The sequence below is a fragment of the Sciurus vulgaris genome (assembly GCF_902686455.1).
Source record: "Sciurus vulgaris genome assembly, chromosome: 14".
Lineage (NCBI taxonomy): Eukaryota > Metazoa > Chordata > Mammalia > Rodentia > Sciuridae > Sciurus > Sciurus vulgaris.
The window spans coordinates 24,300,864-24,308,858 of record NC_136475.1 but is presented as its reverse complement, the minus strand read 5'-3'; positions in this window follow the sequence as shown (position 1 = coordinate 24,308,858).

The window sequence follows — 7,995 nt, the reverse complement described above, 5'->3', positions numbered from 1 at the left end:
CCTTTTCTCTGTATAAGTTGATTTATCTCAGGTATTTGTTATAGTAATTAAAAGCTGATGAACACAGGCACTATGCAAATTGTATAAATAAAAGAAATCTAGGATTGATGATTAGGAGGCTGAGCTCAATTACCTGTTAGGAAGTCACAAGTTTTGCCCAGTTGCCTAACTGGAGAAAGCTTTTTGACCCAGATCCATTGCCTGAATGAGAGATCATGTCTGCAGGAGGAGGGACCCAGCCACATCATTGCAAGTACACAATGATTACTCTCTCCCGTCCTTCCCCATAGGGTGGGGCAGGACTATATCCATTTACTCAAGTAACTACACTGGGGAAAAGGGGATGTCTGAACATTTCCAGGGCTTTTGGGATATTTATTTCAAATTGTTTTGATACCTATGAACTCTATTAACATCTCTCCCCACGACCCCACTGTGAAAGTATATGAAGGTTAAAAAATTAATATAGTTCTGTCCAAAATCCAACTCAGAGTGGGTCCTTTGAGACCTGAATGATGTCACTTCCCCACTCTCTGATTGTATATTTGGAAAATACATGCTTATTTGGTGGTTGTCACAACCTCCAAATACATAGATCCTGGATCTCTGGGGTGAGAACTGTCGTAATGGTGTTGTATAGTCCTCTGGGTAGCATTGGACCAATTTAGTTATTTTCCATTTTTAGCTTTTAGATCTCAAGAATAACTATAATGTAGTGGGAATGCAGCATTCTGAGATAAGGAGGATCTGGTCAGAATAGTCCGGGCTCTGTTCCAATCCTTCCTAGTCACAGGTTGACCTTTAATATATTAGCCCACTGATGGATTATCCCTAGGGTATAAAACATAGGGTAGGCTGCTTTTTAGGGTCCCTCAGCTGTGGTACAAGTGGGGTACATACAGAAGAGACCCCATCATCTCTGGGGAGGTTTCCTGAATCTTAGGGGACCTGCTCACAATGAATAATAGTCTTCTGCTGTCCCTTGCTGCCTCACCGTAAGAATAAGCCCATTTCACGTATCTTATATGTGTGAGTGTTCTGTTGCTCTGGAAACTGCAGTCCAAGATGCAATGGGCTGAAGTGCTAACCAGTGTTCCCTGAGCCTGTTTCACATTAGAGAAGACTGGACTGAAGCTACTGAAATTGCCCTCAGCCCTGGCCAATATAGGAAATAAAAAAATTTGCATCCTGGGTGTCAGGGGTGGGGGGAAGCAATGGCAGAAATTGTGCCACCTTTCAAGAACTAAAGATGCAGGATGATTCTTGTCATTTTCCAGTTTCATTTACTAGACTATCTCCAATTAAAAACAGTAACAACAGACAAATCCTGGATAACGATAATGAATTACTACAAATTCAACCAGTAGCAACCTTAGTACTACTATGGTAGTTTTGCTGGAGCACAGTAGAACAATATTGGGAACGTAATAAGTGGTGATTCATCTGGAAATTACATTCCTTTTGGTCCTGAAAAAATAGTATCAAAAACAGTTGGTATTCACTTGCAATGGGCAATGGCATAGGAATTCAGGTTTGCCCCAGAACTGTTAGCATTTTCACAGTGTGTCAACATATAGTCAAAAAGAGATCTAGAGTGTTTGCTGAAAAGATTGATTTAGGATAATTCAATCAGTCTTGATGAACCAAAGATCATGAAGAAGTAAGAGCTGCTTCCCTGGTGTGACCCTTAAGCTGCCGTAAGAGGAGTAACAATTTCTTTTACTGAGAGTGTCCTACCATCAGCCAGGTGCCATCAAGGTCCTTGTGGAGATGATCCACATTTCTGAAGGAGGTACTTAGAATTGCTAACTTGAGATTCTCTGATTTTGAAGTCAAAGGATGAAAAAGAATGAAGTGAGTGAGGTTGGAATATGGACTAGAAGAATGTGTTCAGGTAAACATATTAAGTCAGGAGCCAATAAATAATCCAGTTCTAACTGTCTGATGGCATGGGTGTGAGTATGTGGAGATGGTATGTTTCTGAAAAAAGTTTGTCTCTTGGATTTCTACTTTAAGCATCTTTCGACCTCTTCAGGTTATCTCTTGATGAAGGATTTTTATGACTCAATATCCTTCATGCTTTATCTCTTATTTCAGTCACTGTTGTGGTCATCAGTTTGGTACAGGTTTCCACCAGCCTCACGGGTATGACTGTTAGGCTTGTGCTGTGCACCTCACTTAGTATCTTCTCCATTGCTGCACAGTGGGGTTCCTTCAGGAACTATTGGCCCTCATGCACATGCAACCTAAAATTTTACAGGAGTTGACAGCCCACCATGGCCAGACAACTCTTGACCCGTGGGCAATAGGAACTGATAGATCTACGTTTTCTCTCTTCCCTGGTGGATAACACCTATGTCTCATATGGTCCCAAAGGATCCAGTGCCCAGTCTTACAGAATGGAGGACAACTCAATAATGCACCCACTCTGTGTTAGCTATTCCCCTTCCCCATTTCTCTTCTCTTGCTCTCATTTCTGCTTCTTGGGATCAAAGTCCCAAATAAAACATGGCATCCAAATCTTTGTCAAAAGTTTTTGCTTTTTAGGGGTGCTATGGTTTGGATAAGTGTCCTTCAAAGGCCCATGTGTGTTGACGGCTTGATCCCCAGCCTATGGTGCTTTTGGGGGTTGTGAAACCTTTAAGAGGTGGAGTCAGGTGGGAAGTCTTCAGTCATTGGCGGTAATAGTGGAAACCCAGCTGGTTCCTCATTGGCCCTTTCACATCCTGGTCACAAGGTGAATGTTTTATCGTTACATGTGCTGCCACCATGATGTGCTGCCTCACCACAGGCCCCAAAGCAATGGGGCCAACTGGTCATGAAATGAAACCTCAAAAACTGAGTAAAAAAAAACTTTTCCCTTTTAATAGGTTGATTATATCAGATATTTTTCATGGTAATGGAAATCTGACTAACATAAGGAATCGCAAATTGCAGTCCATAACATGATGGTCTCATAGGCGCCCCTAGTTAGATGCTATGGAGATCTACAAGGCCATGTGTGTATCCTTTTCTACTCGCACTTGCTTTATCCACTACATAAAAAAAAAGACAAAGCAGGTCAAGTTCCATTTCTAGTGAGAAATACATTGAGGAATAATAGCAATGAATGTATCTCAATGAGTCTTTCTGTGCCAAGCACTGTGCTGATTAATGTACATTGTCTAATTTACTTCTTACCTTAATTTTTTAGGGGAGGCACTATTACTGTTCCTATTTACACATAAGGAAAATGAGGCTGAGAGAATTTTATTAGCTTGCTTTATGTGGTCTGGCTGATGACACCTGAATTCTACTGTCCAGTGTCAAAGCAGAGTTCTTTTTTTTTTTTTTTTTTTTTTTTTTTTTTTTGCGGTGCTGGGAATTGGAACCAGGGCCTTGTGCTTGAGAGGCAAGCACTCTACAACTGAGCTATATCACCAGCCCCGAAAGCAGAGTTCTTGGACACTGGAAATCTCAAGATGCAAATCAATATTAGTTTTCAGAGGGTGATTCATGGTGTTTGATGACCGACCTTTAATGTGCAAGCATTCGGGGTAGGATTGTATAGTCAGTTTTTTTCGGGCAGCCCATGGAAAATAGCCAGGCCCCTCAAGCAGGAATGGAAGGTCTCTTTCACCAAAGAGGTGAGGGTCAGCTCCTATCTGGCTTTATCTGATGGCTGTAAATGGAGAACACTGTAATATTTATTTATGGTTATATACAATTTTTATGATTATTTATGATATTTGCAAATAGATGGCTCTACCTGGTAATTTATGGTAGTTTCCTGGGCTTTTAATCACAGAGATGGCCTTAAAAATAATTTTGATCTGTCACTGGAGGACAAATAGATGATGTTTGCCGTGTCAGGCTCCTAGTTGGAGCGCCTGGTAATACCTGGGAAACAAAACAAATAGGATTAGGTAATTTACAAAAGTGCTTCATTTTTCTAAGCCTTCTCACTTTCCCCACTTCTTCATGTTATACTGAAGTATAATGTTTGTTTTAATTAGAAGAAACAGGTCATGACCCCAAAGGTAAACAGACCCATTATTCTTCAAGAAATGTCCTAATCTTCCAGCCAGTCAGGTTGTGGGGATAAGAGGCACCCTGGGAGGGGGAACATTTTTTTTGCATTGAACTGCTGCTGGGCAAATATTTTCTTCTCCCTACCACCATTAGCTTCCAGAGCAACCCACAAATGTCTCTCTGAAGAGTATATGCAGAATCCAGATTCTGGCCCCAGCCCTCGTACACCTGCTTGGGCTGAAATATTCCAGGGCCCTTTGATGGTAGCCGTCATACAGGGCAGATCTGCTCCCAAGAGTGAGGCTCAACCAAACAAGAGAAGGGTGGGATTTCCTTCTAATTATCTTTTACAAAATGCGCAGTCATTAATGGATCTCAACGTTTAAAGTGAGCATGTAAAATTTTGTCAAATGACATGGAGTTACTCGCATGAACCAATTTCATTAGTTTGCTGGGATTCTGACCCCAAATGAAAATGAATGAGAACCAGAGTAACAAGAAGTTTAACTAGTGAGTCCTTGGGCAACTTAGCTTTCTGATCATGTGCTAAAGGTGAGAAGGGATTCAAAGATGAACCAGATGCAAAATATGCCCTATAGAAAGTCATAGACTAATGGAAGGGGTGTTAACAAATAAACCTGACAAAGTAAAACATGAGATAGGCAAATTTTACTATTGGTCCAGTGCTACAGAAGGTCTAAAATAAGAGTATTTCAAGCTGGAATGATCAGGAAAGGCTTCTGTAGAATGCTTTGGATTTAGTGTTGAAAAGAGGGTTGAGTTTGAGCATGTAGGGAGTTGTGATGGGAAGACCATTCCAGAAAGAGGGACAAGGAGATGAGTGGGTAGCAGTGTGGGGCATATAGACAGAGTGGGGAGATCAGGGGACCTGGGAGGTGATGGTGGGGAAATTGCCCACTGGATGTGTAATCATGAGGAGTTTTGTGGATGACCTACCATTTGTCAAATGAGGCTGTGACTTGTATTAGGCCACATGGTCAGCAGTTGGCAAAATTAGGTGATTATAGCCACAGTTTCCTGGTTCTAAGTCCAGGGGATTGTCTGCTTTCCTTTTTCACTTGAGATTACAGAGGTTTCTAATTTTGCTTACTTTGATCATCTATGACCAACAACTTGAAGATCCCATGTTAGGAGATTAAATGCAATATGATCATGAGGTTCTACCCCAGAAAATCTCTCAGCTTTGTGGTTGACTTTGAATATGTTTACTCTGTCTTTCCTTTCACCCTTCTCTCACCCTTTAGGATACCACTGGGGCCAGGTCTGAACCAGTAAAATCTTGGCAACAGGCATGTGGCTGAGGGCATGCATGTGTGAGAGAAGGGTGTGTGGTGTGTACGTGCGTATACATTTGACATCTCTGTATCAAGGCCAAATATAAATCACCTTCGGACTTTTGTTTTCTTGGCTTAATGTAGGCAAAAAAACCAGCACAAAAATTTTTGCTTTGCTCAAACTGTTTACTTCTGGGTTGAGCCAAAGTCAGGAAACTGGGAGTATTTCATTGACTAGGAAAGCTTTTCCTTGAAGTTGGCTACATGCTGGTTTGCTGAGAGAGATGCAAAGAAAGAAGGTGTAGCACTCTACCAAAACACTTCCCATGATAGCGTGTGGCTTCATGACGCAGGCTAACACCCACCTCTCAGGGGTAGTTCTTTGGTCAATGAACAGTGATTGAGAGTTTCGTATCTGTCAGTCAGGAATGTTGTGACAATCAGGTGAGGCAATGCTGGTCTGGGGTTTAGAATAGTGGGGTTCACCACATTAAGAGATGGTTGCTTCATAAAAAAGAATGGAAGTATGGCATTTGCAGGAAAATGGATGAAACTTGAGAGCAATATGTTGAGCAAAAGAAGTCCAACTCAGGACATCAAGGGTTGTATGTTTTCTCTCATGTGTGAAAGCTAGAGAGGAAAAAGGAAGCTGAAGGTATCTCATGAAAATTGGAGGAAGATCAGTAGGGTAGGGGAAGGGGAGGCAGGAGAGGAAGGAAAGGGGAAATACTGGGAAATGATATTGGCCAAATCGTTATATTATGTGCATGTATGAATATGTAATAACAAACCCCACCATAACGTATAACTACCATGCACCAACAAAAAATGTGAAAAGAAATGGCAGCTTCAACAATGTGGAGCAATGTTCCAGAGGCCTACATGCAGGTCCTCTCTGCCAGATCCTGCATGGATGAGAAAAGTGTTAACTGCCAGAGGATGATGTTGGTGGTTTTTCTTAATATATTACCCAAAAAAACTTATCTACTCAATAAAAACACAAGAGCCAATACTCTTTTTAAATGAGAGGGAGCGTGACGGGTCTGGCCATACCACTTCCGGCCTCTTACAACAACTCACCCAACTCTCCTTTATTTATAACATACAGGTAAAGGGAGCTAGGACCGGGAGGAACTTCTTCTGTGATGGACAGGATAGGGCGGAGTTAGGGGAGACATTCTTTTAAGGGGAAAATTCCAGAAGGAGACAGGGAACCACTCCCAGGCAGCATCACATGCTTCCCGGCAGTTCCTAGAAGCCAGGCCTCGGTGTCCCACGGCTCAACCAAGTCTGATTCTGCTAAATAAGGACGGCTTCCCACAGGCCTAGTACAAATATGTACTGTCTGGGGGAGGGTCAGTTTTCCTGGACTACAGTTCTGCAGAGTCCCTTCTCTCTCTCAAAGCTCATATTTTCAGATGACATGATCCATATTTTATGAAGTTAGCACCCAGGAACACGTCTGGAATTTCACCAAAACCAGGGGTCAGTTTTTACTCATTTCTATGAAATCTTTCCTGATAATTTCAGGGGAGCTCATTTCTAAAAAAATACGATACTTTCTTCTTTTCCTTTTGTTTTTGCCTTGCTCTGAATGTAATATTTGTGGTAGTTTCCTAGGAAAGGTGTAACAAATTACCACAAACTGGGTGGCCTAAAGTAATAGAAATTTATTTTCTGATGTTGCGGGAAACAGACATTGAGAAGCAGCAAGCAGCACTCTGAGAGGAGAACTCAAAACTTTATTTTACACAAGCAGGCCCAGAGGAAAACAAAAACTCCAAATTCTGAGCCCTGATCCACAGTTTCTCACAATATTTATAGGTTCTTTGATGTCACCTTAGAGCCCTCCTATCATTGGAGTTTTTCCCCCCTTTTTTAAAAAAATCCTGATCGGCAGCTGGAGGCCTTGTGCAGAGTCTCTAACCTAAAACAGGCTCACAGAAACAGATAAGAAGAAATGGCTCTCTCCACAGGCATCTGTTACATTTCAAGAGGGAGTAGTCAGACTCTTAGGGAAGTTATTTACAACCCAAAAGGTAGGGACCCATGGTTAATTAGGCTTCCTGGAGAAAGACAGAGAGGGGAGAGGAACTGCCCCCTTCCCCAGGCATTGGTCTCTTACATTAACGTTTCTGTAATTTCATTCCACAACCTGGCCTAGTTTTGCCATCACACCGACCATTCTGGAGGCTTGAAGTCTGAATTCAAGGCATCAGTAGAACCATGTTCTTCCTGAAACCTGTAAGGGAATTAATCCTTTCTTGCCTCTCTCTGGCCTCTGGTGGCTTCTAGCTGTCCTTGATGCCCCTTGGTTGATAGCACATCACTCTAATCTCGCCACCTTATCATCACACGGCCTTCTTTCCTGTGTGCTTCTGTGTGTTCTCATGACCTTCGTGTAAGAATGCCAGTTCGGACTTAGGACCCTTCTTAGTCCAATATGACCCCCATCTAAACTAATCATATCTGCAAAATCTTTATTTTCAAATAGAGCCACATTCTGAGGTCTCAGTGCATATAATTTTTTTTCTTTTTTTTTTTTTGCAGTGCTGGGGATTGAACCCAGGGCCTTGTGCATGCGAGGCAAGCACTCTACCAACTGAGCTATATCCCCAGCTCCAATGCATATAATTTTTTTGGGACACTACTCAACTTAGTGGAGTGTTCATAAAGGGAATTTGCAGGA